Source organism: Hylobates moloch, unplaced genomic scaffold, assembly GCF_009828535.3.
Source record: "Hylobates moloch isolate HMO894 unplaced genomic scaffold, HMol_V3 SCAFFOLD_2, whole genome shotgun sequence".
NCBI classification, from domain to species: Eukaryota; Metazoa; Chordata; class Mammalia; order Primates; family Hylobatidae; genus Hylobates; species Hylobates moloch.
Genome location: NW_026652277.1, coordinates 111,491,441 through 111,518,586, shown reverse-complemented (window position 1 = coordinate 111,518,586; position 27,146 = coordinate 111,491,441).

Here is a 27,146-nt window from a genome sequence, read left to right as displayed (position 1 = left end):
TTATAAGTTTTTAAGTGTGGAAGATGCTGTCACTATAAGAATACATAAGTTAAAAACTTTTGGAAAAAATTTTTAGAAAAATAAGACTCATTCACATGAAACAACTAATACTATCAGATTCTATATGATAAGTGGCCAGAAATGTAAGGTACAAGTATTAACATTTCAGTGGTTGAAAAGTGTTTAAGAACAATTTCTAAGTTAGAGATGAATGCAAGCTCAGTCTTACAAAGGAATAAAATTTCATTAAATCTTCAAAATCAAAATGTATTTCAGAGAATTCTTAAGTTCTAAATTTCCAGAAACTGAAAAATTAAGTAATTTGTTTCAGTTCCCTGGGTTTGCCATATCAGATTCAAGAATATTCTGTTTGAATACCAAAGGCATCCTGTAAATTCTTTGGCAAACCTCTCATTAGATTGAATTTTACATGACTTTTGATGAGGAAAGTCCCTGGAAAGTAACTGATTTAGGACAAATAAGCCCAAATAGTCTTCTTGGCCATACTTACCAATTAATACATATTATTGATGTTATTAAGGACCATCTTAAATTTAAAAAATAGATCAAACAACAGCCTCCTCAGGATATAATTGGGACACTTTGATCTCATGGAGATGATGCTAATAAGAATGATAATGAAGTGGAAAAGACAGTAACAATAAGAATTAGAGTATTTAATACTCAGTGAGTTCTTATGCTGGGCATATTGCATGATAACTGACGTATATTACCTTTTTTAATCTTCACAGTATTCACAATAAGAGAGTGAGATGTGCACTATACATTTCCATAATTTTATAGAAGAAAAGAGAGGTACAGAAAACCACACTTTAGTTAGGTAGTTAATAAAATGTGGTGCCAGACTCCAAATTTGGAATTTTCTTCCAAGAATTGTAGTGGATATTGTTGTTATATTTTTTTTATGATGAATTTTATCTCTCCCCTCTTGTGTAGCAACCAGTTCCAGGATTGGCCTAAGGCAATCAATAATGTCATTTTCTAGCCCAAAAGATATAATTCTTTATTCAACAATTTTTAAAAATTAAGTAAGCATTTACTATAAGCCAGACACTATTTTAGATACTACAGAGAGGTTAGTGAATTAAGCAGTAAAGATTCCCTGCTTTTTCTGCCCTTAGGGATTTCACAAAAATAAAGAGATTGACCTATAAATAATAAACATATTAAAGATCACAAAATAAGAGATTGACCTATAGACCAAAAAATGTGAGCATAATAATAATGTAATGGTTATGATCATGAACTATCAAATTAGAAGTTATAAATTCAAATTACTTTTCATCACTTTCTAACAATGATCTTGGAAAAGTTACTTAACCTCTCTGAAACCCAGTTTTCTCATCTGCTAAATAGGGATAATAGTATCTAATTCTAGAAAAGGTCTTTGTGTGATATGAATAATATATATAAAGAGCTTAGCATAGGGCTTTAAATAAGTGCTCAGTAGGGTATCTATTTTTAAATACATCTCAAATGTAAGTACAAAAATTGACGTAGGGGGCATTACTCCAATTTGCCCCTTCCAGTTCATCACACTCTTTTTGCCCGTATTTTAAATATATCTTAAAAACAAAAATTTGCTCCTAGAAGGCTTTTAAGATTAATTCAGCTAACACAAAGATTTCTTCACCAACATAATCAAGTACTAATTCTTTTTTTTTTTTTTTTTTTTGAGATGGAGTCTCGCTCTGTCGCCCAGGCTGGAGTGCAGTGGCGCGATCTCGGCTCACTGCAAGCTCCGCCTCCCGGGTTCACGCCATTCTTCTGCCTCAGCCACCTGAGTAGCTGGGACTACAGGCGCCCGCCACCAAGCCTGTAGTTGAATTTTTTATGTTTTTAGTAGAGACGGGGTTTCACCATGTTAGCCAGGATGGTCTCGATCTCCTGACCTTGTGATCCACCCACCTCGGGCTCCCAAAGTGCTTGGATTACAGGCGTGAGCCACCGCGCCTGGCCTCAAGTACTAATTCTTAACTCACTGGTCTTAAAATTTTCTTAAATTGATTTTGATTTGTATTTGGAATTTGGTCATTGTCAACCCTCCCTTTTATATTGGTTCAAGAAAGAATATCTGACCCAAATAGGACATTTGAATTTTTTAATGGATTCTGAGAAAGAAGACATCTTGTGAGTAATTCGTGACAGTGGTGTGGGTGAATGTAAAGTCTAAATCTATACTGTCATTTTACCACTATGAGAGAAGTCAGTCTGACGATAAGCTGACCCTGCACAAGGCCTGCAGAGTGATGACTCCGTGAGCAGTTAAGGCAAGTCAATCTTGATTTCCACCCTATCCCTGGATCTTCCAGTTATAAAAGCCGAAAGCAATCAGCCAAATGCAGAAAAACAAAACCCACTTTTTTTTGTCATGTATCGTTTAAGTCAGTTTGAGTTGCTTTTTTTTTAAGTGAAACATAGAGCCCTAACAGATTTAAAAAAAAAAAAAAAAAAAAAAAACTGGTTCCATTGTTGTGGGGTAGAAAAAAAATCAAAGGATGAATATATTTTTCATGCCTTTTATTCAGCCAGGTGGCACAAATTAAAGGACCAACTTAATGCCAATATATATGCTCAAATCTGTATATTGAGCCAATCTCAGACTTATGACATTAACACTGTACAAGCCTGTATTACTTCATGAAATGATAATGCTGAGTCTTTGATTACAGGGCCACTTTAGCCTTTAAACACTGCTTACCAATATTTATGCAATCAAATGCTGAAATTTAAAGTCTCAGTCTTGGGGTCTTTTCCCCTTTGCATGTGAAAGTTGCAGTGGGGAAAGAGTAAAATGGCTCACTACCAAAGACATCATTTTATGTTTGAAACCATTTCAGAAAGTTTTAGCCTAACTTATAACTTTTTAAAAAATTGTTGGCATGTAATTTTTTGTTGCCTCTTACTTGAACAGGAATATATTAATAATGTTACAAAACTGACATCATCTTCTTGTCTCCAAGTAACCTGTGGTGTTTGTGTGTGTGTTTGTTTTTGCTGCAGTTTCCTAAATACACCGAAATGGAATTCTGATGTGGGTTGACTCACATAATTGCAAAGTTTCTTGTGTGAATTTTTTTCAGTTAAACATGTCAGGGAAGAAATATACAACAAATAATAAAATGGATGCAAACACTCATCAATCAAGAGCTGCCTGCCACTTCAGTGCTACTAGAAGGGACCTCAGAGTGACAGCACAAATGCATGTTGGCAGGCCAATCAAAGCTTTAGAAATAAAACAAAATGTTTCATACCGACCCCTCAACTCTCTAAGGCCATGACAGCCCAGTTGCAATTTCATTTTTTACATTAGTTTTGAATTTCTTTATTAAATCATTTTCATTCCAATCCTTTGGCTGTCACATACATGCCAATACCACTGATGGTAATAAAAAGTAAAATATTTATAATCTTTGGAGAATGGTGCTCTTTAAATATATTTGTGACTTGTATTAAAGCACATTGATAATATTGGCATTTTTAAAATTTTCGCAGATAGTAAGTTAGGTAATCACAACATAAAATAGTACTTTAAAAACCAAAGAAAGGTACAAGAATGAAAAAGCAATTATTTTTCTCATTTCATCACTATTCTAATGCCAATAATCCATAGTTCCTTTTTAAAATTGTATACATACAAGGAAATATAACTCAATAGAACTGCTAAGATTAACAACTGCACTTAATGTTCTTCTTAATATACCTTAGTCTTGGTTTGTGAAGCCCAAATGTTCATGCCAAATTTATTTACAGTGGAGTTACTTCCCTTTATTGGTTCAGTCATAGATTGCCATCCTAATAACAAAGGTTCCAGCATGATTTGTAAAGTTTTAGATCCACCATTGGTCTAGTTTGGGACATATGAAGCATGGCAGTGAAAGGAAGGGATCTTGTTAATGCATAAGGATGAATGGAAATTTCCATTTCGTTTTTCATTTCAAGCTAGGAAAGCAGATGTATTCTAAGAGACAGCACCACTGAACTAAATTCTTCTTTGCACCCAGCATTCTCTCTTGAGGCAATATACTTTTCCTTTTTTCCTAAATAATTCACAAATTGCTTCCGCACAGAGGCCAAACCAGGTTAGAACAAAACTCAATTACCTCCTATCTCCATATTCTCCCCTTACAAGGGAATGCTGTGGGTATAAGGTTTGCTATCTTAACCATATGTAAAAGTTAAATGCCAAACATAATTATAAAATTTGGGGGTCAGGATGATAGCATCTGATATCCTGTATGTTTTATTTTATTTAAAAAGGTATGCTCAGTCTTACCTCTTATTTATCTATCATAATAATTCTTCATTAAATCCTTCCAAAACTGCCCTTTCCAGGGTTTTTCTAATTATCTATACCTACAAGCAGACCACAAACCATGCCTTGTGTCACGTTGGGTCTCATCAATATGTCATATCATGTTCTGTCACTTTACAGAACACAGTATGACAGATGAGATTTCAGAACGAGGCACTACATTATCTCTTGGCATAATAAAACATGAAAAGAAATAGATTCCTCATCTGAATTTTTCCATGTCTTTGCACTTACACACACCATATGGGTTTTTCCATAAGATTTTGAAAGTTCATTAGAGTTAAATAATTTTAAATATATACTATCCTAGGCATTTACTTTTTTCTTTCCTCTTTATAACCAAGATTCATGGCTCTAATTAAGATCTGTTCTCAGTGATGAAAAATAAAAGATGGACACTAAATTCTTGAGATAGTAAGTTTACTATTCATTTACTTCCTGTAATATTTACATCAGTCCAGTGAGTTAGGTATGATAAAATATATCATTCTTGCTTTAAGATAAAAATACAGAGGCACTGAGAGATTAAATCATGTAACTTAAAGTCAGACAACTGTCTAAGCAAGGTCTAAAGAGGCTTTTCTACTTCTCCAACTGACCAGATGTACACGTTCAAGGCAAGATTATTCTGCACATATGTTGAGAATTTTACTATGCTACATATTAATCTGTGTTATTGTCATATTGTATAAACACTTGTGTGGTAGGGAGAACTTTGTCCCCAACGGCCTTTGACCCCTGTGTTATACCTATTAACATGTTAAGTGACATGGCAAATGGAACTTTGCAGATGTTGTTAAGATGAAAGATCTGTTGACCACAAGGTAGTAAGATTATTCTGGATTATTCAGTGGGCCCTATATGATCACATGAGTTTTAAAAGCTAAAGCCCAGCACACATGAGGACTCTTACCAGCTGTCATAAACCAAAGATTAACAATTATATTGAGCAACAACAAAAAACCCAGTTCAAAAATTATGTAAGCCTAGAAAAAGAAGAACAGGGATGAGTTTGACAAAAAAGAAAGTTGAGAAGCCCTTCCTTCTTCGACACTTTCCTCCACACTGCCCCTTACTTTCAGTCTTGACAGTCTTGATGTGACACAGAATTCCTTGACATCAGCATTGAATGGAAGCATTAAAGAGTGAGGACTTTCTAGGTAAATAATCTGCAGCATCCTGGAAGATTCTCTCCCACCAGCCTTTAAAAGTTAGCCCAGGACTAAACTACGTACAAGATAGAAATATAGTATCAGAAGCAGTAGAATATTATCAAATCTCGCACCTGTGAGCAGATCAAAATGGCAGCGGCAGCCAGAGAAGAGGTGTGGGGACACAGAAGTCATAGTGGGGACAGCATGAGCCACTACTGTGTGATAAAATGATCAAAATGCAGGCACTTGGAAATCTCAACACAAACCAGCTCATTTGTGAAAGTCCTCTTTGGAGCTGAAGGTGTTAGTAGTGCAGATGAAACCCTAATCATTCTGGAATTCTCAAAATCAGAAAACATCATTAGTTCTGTTTTCACCTGTTAGAGATGGAGAAATAATTATTACAGCAGCTGCTGCCACCCTTACCTCTCCTACTCACAGAAGATATTGCAAATTCATCGCTATACTTCTCGCTGCTGAGCCATAGCAAGACCTTGCCGTCCATCTCAGCGCAGCCCTCTAGAAAACCGCTGCCACTTAACAGAAATTTCCATATATCAAAAGAATATTAAATTTATCAGACTTACCTTGGTATGAATACTGGTTTTACCACTTACTGTGTTTCCTTAAGTCAGACGGCAAATCTTTCTTGGCGTCAGTTTATTTATAGATATATATTATATATGCATATATGTTATATGTATATTGTATATACATATAATAATACATATATATGATATAGTTTTAATACATATAATATATAATACATATACATAATATTATATTAAATATATGTAACATATATAATAATACATATAATATATAATAGTAATACATATAATATGTATAAATAATAAACATAATAATACATGTAACTTGTATATAATATATATGAATAAACAGTATATATAATATATACTTTATATGCATAATAGGAATTGCAACTATTCTACTCTGTTATGTTCTTACAGACATCAAATGAGTTAATTTACACTCCTAGAACAAGGGTCAGCCTACTAGAGCCTATAGGCTAGAGCCTACGGCCTGCCATCTGTTTCTGTATAACTAAAGAGCTTCAGAATGGTTTTCATATTTTAAAATGGTTGAAAGAAATCAAAATAAGAATATTTGTGGCATGTGAGAATTACATGATATATAAATTTCAATATGTATAGGGTTTTATTGGAACACAGCCACACACTTTTGTTTAGGCGCTGACTATGGCTGTTTTTGTGCTATTATGGCAGAGTTGAGTAGTTGCAGCAGACACCATATGGCCCACAAAGCCAAAGTATTTCCTACATTGACCTTTACAAACAAAGTTTGCTGACTCCTGTTCTAGAATGATAACGGGCATTTTTTTAAATACTCTAAAATGCTTTTAGCTCCCTTACCTTTTTCATTTCTTATTTGAGAATCCATCTGAGAGCAAAAAGGGCTCCAGGACCAAGAATGGGAAATATTTAAGATCTTGCAATAGATCCACAGACATATATGCAAAGCCAAATATTTGCTGTTATTCTGTCCTACTTTTATTAAACTGTGACCAGCTCATCTCAGAGATAAATATTCATTTGTAGGTGTAATGTATATTCCAATGACTCTTGCCCACAGGTGCTAAAGGTAAGTCATAACTACTGAAAAAGTGCTCATAAGAATTTCTTGAGAGCATACTACCCACACACAAACAAATATGATAAGTTTACTAATCAGCTATCACACTGCATTTTCTACTTCTTACCTTTTAACTGTAGCTCAGTCTCCTGGAGGGCACCAAGACCACTTAGAAGTCCCACCTCTGCTGATTCTCACAGTTTCTCATGCTGGGCTCTGCTTTTGACCAGTGTCACTTGTGTTGGGTACAGCTGTGGTTTCTTAGCCTTTCTCTTACACTTGGCATTCTTGCCTAGACTGATGCGTATCTACTCATGCCAGGAACAGCAGCTTACCTTGTGCATCTATATGTGCACCAGTCACTGCCACTGCCTGCTACATTAGAAGCAATATGTTTCTTCATAAATATTGTGCTGCTGAGTGGAGAAGAATGTTTATCCCTCATTTTTATGCTACATTCTACTAACGAAGCTACTTGGGTTCCAATAACTGAATTTAGTGAGTATGACTGCAAACTGTTTACACCTCATTTCTCATGTATAAATCATGCCCTGCCCTCTCTACCCCAAGATCCAACATGAATGACTCTAATTGTGGAAAGGAGTCATGTTGGATTGAGGAACAAATCCATGTTTCAGAACAGTGCTAGAATCTGATTCACCATTCCATCCCAATACAAAGGCTTTGTGTTAAGGCCAAGCTTCTCATATCTGAATATTTCTACCCTGAGGATAGTATTCATTTCTCAGGAGGCTTCAAAGTTCCTAATGCAAATTGGCTTCTGGTGAGTCAGCCCCATAATTTCTTCAGGGATGTTTGGTCAGGTATGAACCACAGTGGTCACCCAGCTACTAGCGGATTCTAGATGTCCACTATGCAGGATTGTCTTTAAAGTAGTCATAACAGAGTTTCAATAAGGAAAAAAATGTTGGTACCATTAAGTGTACCAACTCTGGAAACAATTGCATAAACTTCTGTCATACACAACATTTAAGATAATAAAGCCTATGCTTATTAATATTCAAACTTATGCTTATACTTATTTTATTAATATGCTTATTAAAACAAAAGATCATGCTTATGATGTTTAAAGTCCTTTTTAATACTTCTTATAATGTAGAGATTTTGAAGTTGTTCTGGCTTTACATAGTACTGAATTTAGTAAGAAGACCCTGTGAATTATATTCCCAATACCTATTTCTCTTTTATATACTTTACCAAAAGAACCACCAAAGCTCAGGACTACAATGTGCCTAGCTAAATACTTTTTATACCTGCTTTCTTTGCAGACAAATGTGACCACAACACTATTTTATTCAATGAGTTGTCAACAGTGGTATACTAGGAATTTTGAGAAAAAGATATTTTCTTTCCTGGTAAAAAGGAATAGACAGAGCTGGTACCATGGTCTTCTTCTTACCCTATCTTCTCCCATTATACAAATATATTGTCTAGAGTCATAGCAGCAATTTGGTGAATGTGAGGTGAACAAGCATAAAAATGGAATACATAAGACTGTGAGTAAAAAGAATAGAAGGAACTTGTATCTCTGCAGACATTGTTCTGCTGACCCAACATCTGCAACCACTTCCAGACTTCTTGTTATGTAAGAAAAAAATTTGCTTCTATTTGTTTTATGTTACTATTGTCCAGTTATTCTTCCATTTTCAGGTTTAAAAAAGTTCCTAAATCTTATAATAGGTTTAGCCACATAGAATTACTGATGTTAACCACATTTAAGTTATAACAATAATAAATTTCATGTGGTCAATGTAATATAACTTATTTCATTTGTTTTAAATATAGGTCATTGAGCAAGACTTCCATCTGGTATCACAAAGCTAAATATAAATATGAGTTTCAGTATATAAAAGTATTTCTTTACCATTCGTAGTAAGCCAATTTCCATCTTTACTGATGTTCGTTGCGCCAATGATAAGAAACACTGGATAAAACATTCTCCTAAAAAATATAAACAGAGAGAGAGGGAAAGAGGGAGAGAAAGTCAATATAAACACTCAAGTGAAAATTTAAAATATAATAATCAAAGCTAAGATGTACACAAACTCATATACATTATTTATTGTATATTCTCTGTGTATTTCCCGGAAATTAATTTTGAAAATATGTTCTAAGGGAATTGTACAAGATAATGACAAACAACCAAAAAAACTCTATTGCAACATTAAATATAAGAACAATGTACTACTTAGAAACAGAATAGGTAAGCAAATTCTGGAGCATCCACTACAATGCCCATTATGTAAAAAAAAAAAAAAAAAAAAAAAAAAGATGAAAAGCTTAAATTGGCAATTAAAGTTACACTCAATAACACATATATTGCTGTTCCTTTCAAATACTATCCTTTTCTTATAGAATTATGTCTCCTTTCTTCTGGGAAATGATCTATCATAATTCTCTTCTGACTTATTTTTTTAAATGTGGGATCAGAGAAATCATAAATAGTTCTTTTTGCCGATAAAAGCTATAAGATAGGATGTTCAGCCTGAGCTAGATATACAAAGAGGAATCAAAAACATGTCAGAGAGATTCCAGCAATGGTTTGAGTGTCTGGTAATTCTTGAAACTAAGTAAGAGCATTCATCTTTTCAGAGACCGAAGGTTAAAATTTCCTTCAGTTGTAGGATATAAACTTTTATCTTTCTAACAATTGCCTTTTTCCCCCCTCAACCAGTTTGATTTCCTGTTCTGTCATGTGCTTACAAATGTATCTTGATAAAATCACATTAGAATATTAGGTGAAAAAGAAAATACAGCTGGACCTAAAACTGTACTTACATGTACAAAAACAGCAATTATATGTAATTAAATATACAAAGTAAAATGTTGTTTAAAATTCTACAAAAATTTTGAACTCATTCAAGTAAATAAATATTACTGAGCACGTACTCTGTACCAGATATGCATGTCAGAAACTGAAGTTACAAGTAATTTTTTTTCTTTTGGTGTTAGGATTATTGTTAATTTTGTATGTCTTGTTTTTCTTTCAAAATGTTATAAAATAAATTGGTATTTTTAAGAAAGTATTTATAGTAGAGAATGGGGGAAAATATAATTTTTGCTACACTATGCTTCTAGTGTGTATAAATGTATATAGGTATAAAAATTTTAGTTTTAACAAGTAGGCTAAGGTATTATATTGTTAAAATTATAAAAAATGAAGACAATAAGACATTAATTTTATTTATCAGGGTTTCCTAACCTGTGTGCTGAGGAACGCAATGTGCTTACAAATAGGTTAGAGGAGTGCAGAGTTATGATACCAGCCTCCCTCATAGCTGAGTGGAGATTGGGTGGCCAGATGCCTCAGCTGGTTGCCACAAAGTAAAAAGAGGCTTATATGGTCCACGTCAGTAAGCTATAGATTTATTATTACCTAATATGTGGGCTATAATAGATGTTTGGGAGCATTGTTTTATGTGATCATTTTGGTTCTTCCTCTAGTTAGGATGTCTACTAATTTTGAGTATTATATCTCATTCCTTCAAAATAACAGATGGACAAAATGTAAAATTCATCTGCCCAAATGGCTAGGAATCCTTGAAAGAAAATAATTAATCAAAATAATTTTGAATGCAAGTATGAGTTGCTAAAAATGGAAGGGAATTGAAGAGAAAAATGTAGGAAAAAATGAAATACAATTTCTAAACTGTCCATGGTTTCAGAAAAATTTGGTGTCCAAAACATAGGGACTCTGTTTATTGTTCATATGGGAGCTAACATCTGGGTGTTTATTAGCTCCTAAAGAGTCAGTGCTCAAAATAAATAAATAAATAAATAAATAAATAAATAAATAAATAAACATTTGTAGGAAAGTAGGAAAATACACCCAACAATTGGCTCAAATAAAAGATAATAATATTATTTTCTTTTGCCTTGTCCCTGGGTAAAACAAAAATATATCTCTTCTGAGAAATCAAAATCCAAAAACTTTATCTTGAATAGATTTAGGTTCAGAATTATCCATGAGGTCTGCATAACTCCAATAAAAAATTAACAATAAAAATTTGTACCCTCTGGTGATAAATCTGGGATATTTGGCAGAAGCATATAAAAGGCACTCAGGAGATAATTTCCACAACCAATACTATAGGGATACCAACACACACATATACCAAGAAATAAAGTTAAGTTAAAATATAATGACAAAATTTACAAAATGTAAAAGAGAACAATCTACTTGGCCCCTGAATAAACAGACTCAACAAATATGGCAAACTCAGCCCCAAGAACTCAATACAGTACAAAAAAATTTAAAAAGACTATAAAATAAATAAATATGCTTAAAATAGTTAATAAAAGAGTTTTAATAAAATATCTATAAAAAGACATTTAGGAAATACAAGCCCATTTGTAAAAGAGCAATATTTTCCTGTTTCCTGAGAAACTCATTAGATGGGATAAACACCATTTAAGGAACAATTCAGTATGAAAATGGTAAACTTTTAAAAACCTGGAAAATTTACCAGGGTGAAACACAGAGTGATAAAGAGGTGAAAAATATCAAAGACAGTAATACACAAAAGTCAACAACTTTCTTATATACAAGCAATGAGCTGGCAGGATTTGAAACATAAAAAAAAATACTATTTACATCAATCCTCCAAATAAAACACTTATGTGTAAATCTGATGAAATATATTAAATGTTTACATGACGACAATGACAAAACTCTAATGAATGATATCAAAGAAGACCTAAATAAGTGGTGAGATATCCCATGTTCATGTACAGAAAGACTCAATATTGTCGAGATGTCAGTTCTTTCCAACTTGAGTAGTAGATTTAATGCAATACCAATCAAAACCCCAGCAAGTTATTTTGTGGACAAACTTATTCTGAGGTTTCTATGAAGGGTAAAAGGTCTAGATTAGCCAACCCAATAGTGAAGAAAAAGAGCAAAGTCAGAGTACTAACACTACTGCATTTCAAGATCTAGTATAAAGCTATAGTAATCAAGACAGTGTTATTGAAAATAGAGATGAATAAATCAGTGGAACAAAATAGAGAGCCCAGTAACAGACCATGTGATTCTAGTCAACTGGTCTTTGACAAAGGACCAAAGACAAGACCTGGTCAACTAGACATTTACATTCAAAAATAGGGACCTAGAAACAAACTTTTACACCATTCACAAACATTAACTGAAAATGCATTACAGATCTAAATGCAACCCACAAAACTAAAAAAATACAACACAAAATAAAACTGTAGGAAGATAACACAGTAGAAAATCTAGATGAACTTGGGTTTGGTGATGATTTTTTAGTTACAATACCAAAAATATGATCCATGAAAGAAATAATTGGTAAATTAGACTTCATTCAGATAGAAAACTTCCATTCTGCTAAAGACAATGTCAAGAGAAAGAGAAGGGGGTGGAGCCAAGATGGCCTAATAGGAACAGATCTGGTCTACAGCTCCCAGCATGAGCGACTCAGAAGACGGGTGATTTCTGCATTTCCATCTGAGGTACCAGGTTCGTCTCACTAGGGAATGCCAGACAGTGGGTGCAGGACACTGGGTGCAGTGCACTGTGTGTGAGCCAAAGCAGGGCAAGGCATTGCCTCACTTGGGAAGCATAAGGGGTCAGGGAGTTCCCTTTCCTAGTCAAAGAAAGGGGTGACAGATGGCACCTGGAAAATCAGGTCACTCCCACCCTAATACTGTGCTTTTCCAACGGGCTTAAAAAAGGGCACACCAGGAGATTATATCCCACACCTGGCTCGGAGGGTCCTATGCCCACAGAGTCTCCCTGATTGCTAGCACAGCAGTCTGAGATCAAACTGCAAGGCAGCAGTGAGGTTGGGGGAGGGGCCCCTGCCATTGCCCAGGCTAGATTAGGTAAACAAAGCAGCCTGGAAGCTCGAACTTGGTGGAACCCACCACAGCTCAAGGAGGCCTGCCTGCCTGCCTCTGTAGGCTCCACCTGTGGGGGCAGGGCACAGACAAACAAAAAGACAGCAGTAACCTCTGCAGATTTAAATGTCCCTGTCTGACAGCTTCGAAGAGAGTAGTGGTTCTCCCAGCACGCAGCTGGAGATCTGAGAATGGGCAGACTGCCTCCTCAAGTGGGTCCCTGACCCCCGAGCAGCCTAACTGGGAGGCACCCCACAGTAGGGGCAGACTGACACCTCACACAGCCGGGTACTCCTCTGAGACAAAACTTCCAGAGGAACGATCAAGCAGCAGCATTTGCGGGTCACCAATATCCGCTGTTCTACAGCCACCTCTGCTGATACCCAAGCAAACAGGGTCTGGAGTGGACCTCTAGCAAACTCCAACAGACCTGCAGCTGAGGGTCCTGTCTGTTAGAAGGAAAACTAACAAACAGAAAGGACATCCACACCAAAAACCCATCTGTACGTCACCATCATCAAAGACCAAAAGTAGATAAAACCACAAAGATGGGGAAAAAACAGAGCAGAAAAACTGGAAACTCTAAAAAGCAGAGCACCTCTCCTCCTCCAAAGGAACACAGCTCCTCACCAGCAATGGAACAAAGCTGGACAGAGAATGACTTTGACGAGTTGAGAGAGGAAGGCTTCAGACGATCAAACAACTCTGAGCTACAGGAGGAAATTCACACCGATGACAAAGAAGTTAAAAACTTTGAAAAAAAATTAGACAAATGGATAACTAGAATAACCAATGCAGAGAAGTCCTTAAAGGAGCTGATGGAGCTGAAAGCCAAGGCTCCAGAACTACGTGAAGAATGCAGAAGTCTCAGGAGCCAATGCGATCAACTGGAAGAAAGGGTATCAGTGGTGGAAGATGAAATGAATGAAATGAAATGAGAAGGTAAGTTTAGAGAAAAAAGAATAAAAAGAAATGAACAAAGCCTCCAAGAAATATGGGACTATGTGAAAAGACCAAATCTATGTCTGATTGGTGTACCTGAAAGTGACGGGGAGAATGGAACCAAGTTGGAAAACACTCTGCAGGATATTATCCAGGAGAACTTCCCCAATCTAGCAAGGCAGGCCAACATTCAGATTCAGGAAATACAGAGAACACCACAAAGATACTCCTCGGGAAGAGCAACTCGAAGACACATAATTGTCAGATTCACCAAAGTTGAAATGAAGGAAAAAATGTTAAGAGCAGCCAGAGAGAAAGGTCGGGTTACCCACAAAGGAAAGCCCATCAGACTAACAACGGATCTCTCAGCAGAAACTCTACAAGCCAGAAGAGAATAGGGGCCAATATTCAACATTCTTAAAGAAAAGAATTTTCAACCCAGAATTTCATATCCAGCCAAACTAAGCTTCATAAGTGAAGAAGAAATAAAATACTTTACAGACAAGCAAATGCTGAGAGATTTTGTCACCACCAAGCCTGCCCTAAAAGAGCTCCTGAAGGAAGCACTAAACATGGAAAGGAACAACCAGTACCAGCCACTGCAAAAACATGCCAAAATGTAAAGACCATCAAGGCTAGGAAGAAACTGCATCAACTAATGAGCAAAATAACCAGCTAACATCATAATGACAGGGCCAAATTCACACATAACAATATTAACTTTAAATGTAAGTGGGCTAAAGCCTCCAATTAAAAGACACAGACTGGCAAATTGGATAAAGAGTCAAGACCCATCAGTGTGCTGTATTCAGGAAACCCATCTCATGTGCAGAGACACACATAGGCTTAAAATAAAGGGATAGAGGAAGATCTACCAAGCAAATGGAAAACAAAAAAAGGCAGGGGTTGCAAACTTAGTCTCTGATAAAACAGACTTTAAACCGACAAAGATCAAAAGAGACAAAGAAGGCCATTACATAATGGTAAAGGGATCAATTCAACAAGAAGAGCTAACTATCCTAAATATATATGCACCCAATACAGAAGCACCCAGATTTATAAAGCAAGTCCTGAGTGACCTACAAAGAGACTTAGACTCGCACACAATCATAATGGGAGACTTTAACACCCCACTGTCAACATTAGACAGATCAATGAGACAGAAAGTGAACAAGGTTACCCAGGAATTGAACTCAGCTTTGCACCAAGAAGACCTAATAGACATCTACAGAACTCTCCACCCCAAATCAACAGAATATACATTTTTTTCAGCACCACACCACACCTATTCCAAAATTGACCACATAGTTGGAAGTAAAGCACTCCTCAGCAAATATAAAAGAACAGAAATTATAACTGTCTCTCAGACCACAGTACGATCAAACTAGAACTCAGGATTAAGAAACTCACCCAAAACCACTCAACTACATGGAAACTGGACAAACTGCTCCTGAGTGACTACTGGGTACATAACGAAATGAAGGCAGAAATAAAGATGTTCTTTGAAACCAACGAGAACAAAGACACAACATACCAGAATCTCTGGGACACATTCAAAGCAGTGTATAGAGGGAAATTTATGGCACTAAATGCCCACAAGAGAAAGCAGGAAAGATCCAAAATTGACACCCTAACATCACATTTAAAAGAACTAGAAAAGCAAGAGCAAACACATTCAAAAGCTTGCAGAAGGCAAGAAATAACTAAGATCAGAGCAGAACTGAAGGAAATAGAGAAACAAAAAACCCTTCAAAAAAATGAATGAATCCAGGCGCGGGTTTTTTGAAATGATCAACAAAATTGATAGACCGCTAGCAAGACTAATAAAGAAGAAAAAAGAGAAGAATCAAATAGATGCAATAAAAAATGATAAAGGGGATATCACCACCAATCCCACAGAAATACAAACTACCATCAGAGAATACTACAAACACCACAAATAAACACAAATAAACTAGAAAATCTAGAAGAAGTGGATAATTTCCTCGACAAATACACCCTCCCAAGACTAAACCAGGCAGAAGTTGAATCTCTGAATAGACCAATAACAGGCTCTGAAATTGTGGCAATAATCAATAGCTTACCAACGAAAAAGAGTCCAGGATCAGATGGATTCACAGCCGAATTCTACCAGAGGTACAAGGAGGAGCTGGTACCATTCCTTCTGAAACTATTCCAATCAATAGAAAAAGAGGGAATCCTCCCTAACTCATTTTATGAGGCCAGCATCATCCTGATACCAAAGCCTGGCAGAAACACAATGAAAAAAGAGAATTTTAGACCAATATCTTTGATGAACATTGATGCAAAAATCCTCAATAAAATACTGGCAAACCAAATCCAGCAGCACATCAAAAAGCTTATCTACCATGATCAAGTGGGCTTCATCCCTGGGATGCAAGGCTGGTTCAACATACGTAAACCAATAAAGGTAATCCAGCATATAAACAGAACCAAAGACAAAAACCACGTGATTATCTCAATAGATGCAGAAAAGGCCTTTGACAAAATTCAACAACCCTTCATGCTAACAACTCTCCATAAATTAGTTATTGATGGGACCTATCTCAAAATAATAAGAGCTATCTATGACAAACCCACAGCCAATATCACACTGAATGGGCAAAAACTGGAAGCATTCCCTTTGAAAACTAGCACAAGACAAGGATGCCCTCTCTCGCCACTCCTATTCAACTTAATATTGGAAGTTCTGGCCATGGCAGTTAGGCAAGAGAAGGAAATAAAGGGTATTCAATTAGGAAAAGAGAAAGTCAAATTGTCCCTGTTTGCAGATGACATGATTGTATATCTAGAAAACCCCATTGTCTCAGCCCAAAATCTCCTTAAGCTGATAAGCAAGTTCAGCAAAGTCTCAGGATACAAAATCAATGTACAAAAATCACAAGCATTCTTACACACCAATAACAGACAGAGAGCCAAATCATGAGTGAACTCCCATTCACAATTGCTTCAAAGAGAATAAAATACCTAGGAATCCAACTTACCAAGGATGTGAAGTACCTCTTCAAGGAGAACTACAAACCACTGCTCAATGAAATAAAAGAGGATACAAACAAATGGAAGAACATTCCATGCTCATGGGTTGGAAGAATCAATATCGTGAAAATGGCCATACTGCCCAAGGTAATTGATAGATTCAATGTCATCCCCATCAAGCTACCAATGACTTTTTTCACAGAATTGGAAAAAACTACTTTAAAGTTCATATGGAACCAAAAAAGAGCCTGCATCGCCAAGTCAATCCTAAGCCAAAAGAACGAAGCTGGAGGCATCACGCTACCTGACTTCAAACTATACTACAAGGCTACAGTAACCAAAACAGCATGGTACTGGTACCAAAACAGAGATACAGATCAATGGAACAGAACAGAGCCCTCAGAAATAATGCCGCATATCTACAACCATCTGATCTTTGACAAACCTGACAAAAACAAGCAATGGGGAAAAGATTCCCTATTTAATAAATGGTGCTGGGAAAACTGGCTAGCCATATGTAGAAAGCTGAAACTGGATCCCTTCCTTACACCTTATACAAAAGTTAATTCAAGATGGATTAAAGACTTACAGGTTAGACCTAAAACCATAAAAACCCTAGAAGAAAACCTAGGCAACACCATTCAGGACATAGGCATGGGCAAGGACTTCATGTCTAAACACCAAAAGCAATGGCAACCAAAGTCAAAATTGACAAATGGGATCTAATTAAACTAAAGAGCTTCTGCACAGCAAAAGAAACTACCATCAGAGTGAACAGACAACCTACAGAATGGGAGAAAATTTTTGCAACCTACTCATCTGACAAAGGGCTAATATCCAGAATCTACAATGAACTCAAACAAATTTACAAGAGAAAAACAAACAACCCCATCAAAAAGTGGGCAAAGGACATGAGCAGACACTTGCCAAAAGAAGACATTTATGCAGCCAAAAAACACATGAAAAAATGCTCATCATCACTGGCCATCAGAAAAATGCAAATCAAAACCACAATGAGATACCATCTCACACCATTTAGAATGGCGATCATTAAAAAGTCAGGAAACAACAGGTGCTGGAGAGGATGTGGAGAAATAGGAACACTTTTACACTGTTGGTGGGACTGTAAACTAGTTCAACCATTGTGGAAATCAGTGTGGCAACTCCTCAGGGATCTAGAACTAGAAATGCCATTTGACCCAGCCATCCCTTTACTGGGTATGTACCCAAAGGATTATAAATCATGCTGCTATAAAGACACATGCACACATATGTTTATTGCAGCAGTATTCACAATAGCAAAGACTTGGAACTAACCCAAATGTCCAACAACGATAGACTGGATTAAGAAAAGGTGGCACATATACACCATGGAATACTATGCAGCCATAAAAAATGGTGAGTTCATGTCCTTTGTAGGGACATGGATGAAACTGGAAACCATCATTCTCAGTAAACTATCACAAGGATAAAAAGCCAAACACCGCATCTTGTCACTCATAAATGGGAATTGAACAATGAGAACACATGGACACAGGAAGGGGAACATCATACTCCGGGGACTGTTGTGGAGTGGGGGTAGGGGGTAGGGATGGCATTAGGAGATATACCTAATGCTAAATGACGAGTTAATGGGTGCAGCACACCAACATGGCACACGTATACGTATGTAACAAACCTGCACATTGTGCACATGTATCCTAAAACTTAAAGTATAATAATAATAAAATAAAATAAAATAAAATAAAAATAAACAAAGAGAAAGAGAAGACAATCCACAAACTGGGGACAGAGGGTACATGGAAATTCTCTGTAATTTGCTCAATTTTACTGTGACCCTAAAACTTTCTGAAAAATAATGTTTATTAATTTTTAGAAAGTAAGAAAGGAAATAAAAACATTGCAGATATATTATCTACAAAATATGACAGCAGAAATATATCCAAATACATCAGTAATAACAATAAGTAGACACAGGCCAATGTCATCAGTTGAAAAAAACTCTCAAAATGAACTAAAAAATAGAAATCTGTAATATGATATACACTAGAACTACACACAAAACAAAATGACAGGGAAAGATTTTATATGAAAGGATATAAAATGATGTAGGCAAATACTCAAGAGAGGAGTTAATATAATGATATTAAGCAGACAGTTTTGAATTTAAGACAGGACCATTATTATAGATAAAGTCACTACTCTACACATGATTAAAGGAAAAATTTGATAAGATACTATAATTCAAAACAAGTATGAGCTTCAAAGAGAGCCTCAAAACATATCATTCAAAATTTGTCTGTATTGTGAGAAAACTGGACATATCTTAAATTAGTATGGGAGATTATAATACCACTCTTTCAGAAACTAATTCATCAAGCAGAAGAAAAATAAGAATATAAATGATTTAAACAAAACAAATAACAAGTTTAGTCCCCACATATTGGCATGTATATATAACTCTTTCACCTTTATGATTAGTGAATATACATTGCATTCAAGCAAGCATTTATAAAAGTTAACCATATATTAAACTATAATACAGTAAATACCAAATAGCATGTAGGGACTGTACCCACTATAGGCAATACTTTAGAATGTAAACTAAGACATAGCCATGCCAGACAATAATAATAATTATAACAGCAAATAATTATAGTAAATACTATATACTAATTACATACATACATCTTATCACTTTAACAGAAAATATGACAAATTGGTATTTATCTGAAATCTTGTTTCCATTTTCTGGAACAGCCCTTTTTATACTTCTAATTGGATCTTAAATGTTATATGATTTATTATTATTTCTTTAAGATACATAAATGGAAACTTTTTAAAAGGAAAACATAAGTAGGACTAAGGAAAAATTAGCCATATTTAATAATAAATAATGTCATACTATCTTCTAATCCATGATAACTAAGAAATTTTATCCTTTCTGTTTCCTTTTCCAATAATATAGTATTCTCCCCTTATCCACGAGGGTTAAGTTCTAAGACTTCCAGTGGATGCCCAAAACTGTGAATGGTATCAAACTCTCTCTATAGTCAGCCATTCATATGTGCGAGTTCTACATTTCTGGATTCAAACAAGCATGGATCAAAAATACAGTATTCACAGAAAGCAAAACCCACAGACATGCAGGGCTGACTTTTCATATCTGAGGTACCACAGTGCCGATTGAGGGACTTGAGCATTGAGAAATTTGGTATCAGTTGGAGGTCCTGAAACATCCCACACAGATAGCAAGGGAAGACTGTACTGTTTTTTTCTATACACAATATAGAATTATACAATTTAATGTATAAATTAGGCACATCTAGGAGATTAAGAACAATAACATAATAAAATAAAACAATTGTAACAATATAATGTCATAAAAGTTAAGTGCATGCAGTCTCTGTCTCTCAAAACATCTTATTGTACTGTACACACACTTTTAGATCACAAATGACTGTGATAACTAAAATCACAGACAGCCAAGCAAAATCACAAATAAGAGGGAGCTACTGTATTTGCCTTAACTGCCTTCAGCATTTAGGACATCATTCTTTATTTTTATTTAGAGGTAAAACTAAATACAATCAATCCTAAGATTCATTGTGATTTCCAGCTCTGTTTTTAACAAGTCCCCATTATGCTGATTTCTCGTCAGTCTGATTGATAACATCAAGCTAAGCAGCCTCTATGCAGAAGCATTTGAGCGTGAAATACTTAGCATTTTACCTTCCTGTAACAGCAAATTTTAAAACTTGTGGGAATTATTCTCAAAAATGCTCATATACTCTGTATCTACAGGCCTGTTTTGATAGACCAGCTTTTGCAATCAAGTCTTTTGCATCTATAAATTCACCATATAGGATATCCATCTCTAAAATACCCATAATTTTAAAACTCACATTGAATGTCATTAGAATTTAAACTTCTTTTTTTTTTTTTTTTTTTTTTTTCAGGAAAAGTGGATTTAAAGCAGGGAGGTAATTAGAACTTGTGAAGTTTAAAGTAAAAGCCAATTAAGTAACAGTTTTAATGAAAAAAATTGAGAAAGTCCTGCTTATCTTTACCTTTGCCATTTTCTAGTCATATATTTTGGGGCTCTAAAGCAGTCTTATTTCTATTTTAAAAGGTCATGTTTTCCCAATATGTATTTTTATCACAATCTACACATAACAACAGCAAATACTTCAGATGCAGTTAGTTCATCTTTTTTTTAGACTGCTCATGGCTTCTTCAAAAGACCATCATAGAATTTTGGGGGAACAGAACATCAACTTCTGTTTTACTGTAATCATTTTCTTTTGTTTTCATTGTCAATATATTTCCAAATTAGAAATGGACACTATTTTTCTCATACTTTGAAAATATGCTTTTACAGGAGATTTTAAAATTGTTTCTATGGTGGGCAACATGTAGGCCACATGTTTAGGACGTTATCTACTTTTATTTCTATGAATTGAAAATTTTATTGTGTGGTTCTGCACATTTTGAAGAAATGAAAAATGACAAAATACATTCATTATGAAAGCCTCAATATCACAGATAAGCAAATTACACCTCTTTTAGTAATCTTGCATAGAAAGCACGCAGGACATTTAGTTAAGTAAGAGCTGTTCATTTTCTGTGGTTGAAATTTATGGAGGAATGGAATTTGCCAAAACTTGTATTTGTAATTTTTGCTGAATATGCAGGTAGATGAGCATGGCCTAGTTGGTATTTAAACAAAATATCAGCAATCTATTCTTTTCTGGTTTCTATGGTTTTATTAATTTTTTTGTAGAAATTAAGCGCTGTATTTGATTTTACAAACTGAAGTCCTTAAGAGTACTCTGTTGTTTTTGTTCTAACGATCTGACATATCACTTGATATACTGTAAGAAGGCATGATCATTAATATTAATAAAATCTGACAGAATCAGCTCTACACTATAAGGGCTGATGTCATTTTAGCTGCAACCTCTTTATCAGGAAATGTAAGTTTACTCATTTTCATAGAGCAATCAAGGTATAGATGTGACATTATGCATTTGTGTATGTGGTATGTCCACGCTAATGCAGCAGCCACTATTTTCAATAGACCATCTGTATCTTTTGGTGAGATGAAAAACATTTTGATGGATTTAAAAGTACTTCCTGGTGTTGGCTTGTGAGATTCAGTCTTCACATATGCTTTCTTCACATCCTCAAACCCAGATTATTTTCTGTATATTTTATAGTAAGCTCTGTTTTGGTAATTTACCTCCTGAATCCTCTTTTATATATTCTTCCATCTGCCATTAAATTGTACAGTCATTTAAGCTTCTTTTCCATTGAAGGCTAGGTCATTTTGATGTTGATATTATATTTGTTCTCGTTTCCATTATGGGAATTGTTAGAAAACCTGGTCACAATATTCACAATGTTAACAACTAAACTAGTAGTATCTTGATACAAATCATGATAGTTAATCCATCACCAAAATCAAGGATAAATTATGCATGCTCACAAATAAAATACACTTAAGTTATACAGTTAACTTGCTTCAGTCAGGTGATACAACATTGGATGATCCATTATTAGAGACTGCAAAGCATGATTGCCAACATAGGTGGCCAGGGAAAAAAATAGCAATAGGGACTATTGAAAGCAGATGGTCCATGCTGCATCCATTTAATGGTAAAACAATGCTGCTTTCAGCCCCTATTTTTCATCTGTCTTAGAACTTCTGTACCTTTCTCCCAACCTTCCATACCTATTACTGAAAAAATGGCTGTTTTGAGTTTCAGGGAGGGATTTCCTGGTTGTAGAACTTTCAGTGCTAAAATCAAGACATTCCCCATAAAATGAATAGTGGGCCAGCCTAGCTGTCCATGATGCAATAACATGCAAAATTATTACAGTAAAGAGAACATGTTCCTGATCCCTATGCATTTGCAAAATTTAAGTAATGTTTCTCGATTTCTAAACGTATCTTCTGAATTCAGATATAGAATTTTAGATAATCCACTAACATTATTCACCATATTAATATACTAAAGGAGAGAACTATAGGATAATGTGACTGACTGCAGAAAAAAAAAGTAACACAACATTCGTTTATAATTAAAACTCATAGAAAACTCCTAGAATAAACTTCTTTAACTTGGTAATGTGTAACTAAAAATAAAACATAGAGAATACACTTACTGCTGGATTTCTGGAAACATTATTTTTAAAATCAGAAGCAATACAAGAAAGTTCATGATCCTTGTATCTATTTACATGACACTGGAGATTCTAGGAAGTATAAGAGAATAATAAAAATCTTGATGTGGAAAATAAAATAGCATTATTTACAGTTTCTAGATAATTTATTAGAAATAATAAGAGATATAATCAGGTTTGAAGAATCTAAGAAAAATTTCTGAAATCAATAGCACACTTTACCACAATAAAACAATTAGGAAATTGAAGTAATAAAAATACCATTCTCAATACAATCCCAAGTTATAAGATTTATGGAAATTAACCCAAGACTACATGTACCCAGAGTACATGTTCTTTATGAAAAAAAGTATAAAACTTTATTAAAGGACATAAAAGAAGGCAAATAAATGGAGATATTATAACTTATTGATCAATTGGAAAATTTAAAATCATAAAGATTGCATTCTCCCCAAGTAAAATAAGAAATTAAATACAATTTCAATCAAAATCTCATCAAGATGTTTTATGAACTTGAAAAACTATGCTAAAATGTATATGTAAATACTAAGGACCAAGAACACCCAGCCAAATTTGGATATTTTCCCAACAAAATATTAAAATTTACTGTAAAACTAGACCATTTTTAAGAATCCTATAGAAAGGAGGCAATGTAATAAATCTAAGAATGATTACAGAGTCATGTGTTACTTAATGACAGGATATATTCTGAGAAATGTATCATTAGGCAATATTGTCATTGTGCAAACATCATTGAGTGTACTTATGCAAACCTAGATGGTGTAGCCTACTAAACATCAAGGTTATATGATTGTTCTGCTTCTAGGCTTCAAAACTCTATAACATGGTACTGTACTGAATTCTGTAGGCAATTGTAACAGAATTGAAAGTATATGTGTATCTAAACATATCTAAATATAGAAAATGTACAGTAAAAATATGGTAATATGGTATAATCTTATGGTACTACCTTGTCTAAGCAGCCCATGATTGACTAATGCATGTGGTACATTACTTTATACTTATAAGAGATGGCATTTTAAACCCCTGAGAAAGAATATTGGCAATCTATAGAAAAAATTAAAATTGAATTCTAAAACACCAAATGTATTAAATTCCAAATGGATTAAAAATGTAAATGTTAAAATTATTATAATATACTTTGGAAGATATCTATATAATTAAATGACATTTACACTTAATATTTTATATCAATGAACAATCAAACAAAAAAATGATCAACCAAGTGAAAAAAAAAAAAAAGAAAGCCTAGGGAAAGTGTTTGTAACACATAAAATTAACAAAAATACAAAATTGAGAGACTATGAAAGTCCCATAAATCTATTAAATGAAAAGAGAAAAACACCCTTCCTCAATTAAAAAAAAAATGAACAAAGTTAGGAAAAGACAATTTATAAAACAGGAAAATAAAACTGAAAATATATTCAACTTCGTTATTAATTAGAAAGTGCAAATTTAAATTTCAAGGCACCATTAAAACCATAACAGGATTAATAAGTTTGAAATTGTTAATAAGTTGAAAACACTAAGTGTTGGCAAGGCTGTGGGGAAATAGAATCTTTTATGCTTTCCTGGAGATAAAGCAATGAGACACAATAAATTTTGAAAGCAATATGACAATATCTAATAAAGTTGTAAACTTGCATGAACTTTATTATTTAGTAATTTACATCCATGAGTTCACAAGGGAACAGAGTTAAGCATGTTAATTGCATGACTATGTGTAATAGAAAAGAGAAGGAAGCAACCTAATTATTCCTCTGTAGAGCAATAGATAAATAAGTGGCTTAAGTACATGCATTCAACATAGGTGAATAGTAAAGAATAATTAAAACGAACAAACTAATTCCATTTAATGAAGTGTGGATAAACCTTAAAAATATTTTTGAGTTATAAAAAGGAAATTACAGGCCAAGCACGGTGGCTCACACCTGTAATCCCAGCACTTTGGGAGGCTGTGGGGGGTGGATCACGAGGTCAGGAGTTTGAGGCCAGCCTGGCCAATATGGTGAAACCCCATCTCTATTAAAAATAAAAAAATTAGCTGGGTGTGGTGGCACTCGCCTGTAGTCCCAGCTACTTGGGAGGCTGAGGTAGGAGAATTGCTTGAACCCAGGCAGGGGAGGTTGCAGTGAGCCGAGATCCCGCCACTGCACTGTAGCCTGGGTGACAAAGCAAGACTCCATCTCAAAAAAATAAATAAATAAAATCAAAAGGAAATTACAAAGTAGTATGTATATAATACATTTTTGTATGTTTAAACCATACAATAACACAATGTTTATGGATGCATGTATATCTACCAAGCGACCAAAGCATATAGCAGATTGACATTCACCAGTTTCAGGTGAGTGTTCCTTTGTAGGGATTTAGGAAATGGGTAAGGATGGTGAAAGTGAAATTTAGTATACCTGTCACATTTCATATCTTTGCATGAATCAAAAATAATAAAATGTAAACATTTTTTGGTGATAGTTGGGGGTATATTGCTATCCATTTAATTGTTTTATGATTATTTGAAATACTTTGTAATAAAAATTTGGTGTATGTGTGTGTGTTTGTGTCCCTGTGTGTGTATATTCCAGACAAAGGAAAGTATGAATTCCACTGAATTGTTTGCTGATTATTCCACATATAGTTTATTATGCCTAGCTATTGTACACTGATTTGAGTGTAATATTTTAAGAGAGATGTTGACCATTGACAAAAGAAGTACCTCTACATGTACTTGAAGAGTAAGATAATGATTAATTGAGATAGGTACCTAACAGTATTTTAGTATCTACTGTATTCCAGATTTCCTATATGAGTGTGTAATTAATGTGTGTATATGTATAAATCAAATAAGCCAATATGTAGAAAATGAAACAACTAGAATTGCTGAAACCAGTGTTAAACCTACTTATCTTGATGAAAATATCCATGGTCTTTTCTGTAATTCATACTTCCTTCCTGAAAGGATGTGAGGCAAGACGGTACCATGGAATTACCCTGAAGGACCGGCAACCATGCAAAACTGAATACATGTCGCCTTAACAAGAAAATCTTGAGAGTTATTTTGAAAAACTTCCACAAGGAGCAAGAAGAAAGGAAAACAGATTAACGTATTTTTGGTTGTTGAGACTTCCAGATAGGATTAATCGGTGAGTAACAATTAGAATGAGAAAAATATCAATTCGCTAGGTATTGTTCTAGTTTCCAGTGGCTGCTGTAACAAGTTATCACAAATGTGGTGGCTTAAAACAAAGGAAATTTTTTCTCTCAAAGTTGTGGAGGCCAGAAACCCAAAATCAGTATCCCTGGACCAAAATCAAGGTGTTGACAGGACTCTGCTCCCTCCTGAGACTCTAAAGGAGAATCAATTTCTTGCATTTGGGGGGTTCTACTGGTTGTATCCCTCCAATCTCTGCCGCTATGGTCACAATGGCTCTCCCTCTTTCAGCACGTGTCAAATTTCTCTCTTTCTTTCTGCCTCCCTCAAAAAGGATACATGTGATTGCATTTAGGGACCACCCTGATGATGGGGGATATTCTCCCAAATCCTCTTTGCCATTTTAGATAACATTCATAAAGTCCGTGGATTAAGATGTGGACATCATTGAGGGACCATTATTCAGCCTACCACAGGTACGAAGAGACATTTTTACAAACTACTATGGACTCCTAATCTTTCTAATTGTCCACCATCTCTTCACCCTTTTTCTGATTATGGGCACCCCAATGTTGTGAAACACTTCTCTCGAACTCCATATAGATCTGATGAGAGGAGTCTTATTATACCTCTCCACTTCTCCAGGATTGCGTACATGGTGTGGGTTTGTACCACATTTTAGAGGCGAAGATTCATACACCCGTGTGTGGACTCATGGCCCACGTCTGACTAATTGGACTTTATTATCTACTGTTATACACAACCATATATGAGAAAGACTCTCTTTTCCTGGAATCTATAGCTAATCTGATTAAACTTTAAAGCTGGTAGTAGCCAGGTTCACTATCACAGGGAGGAAGCATAG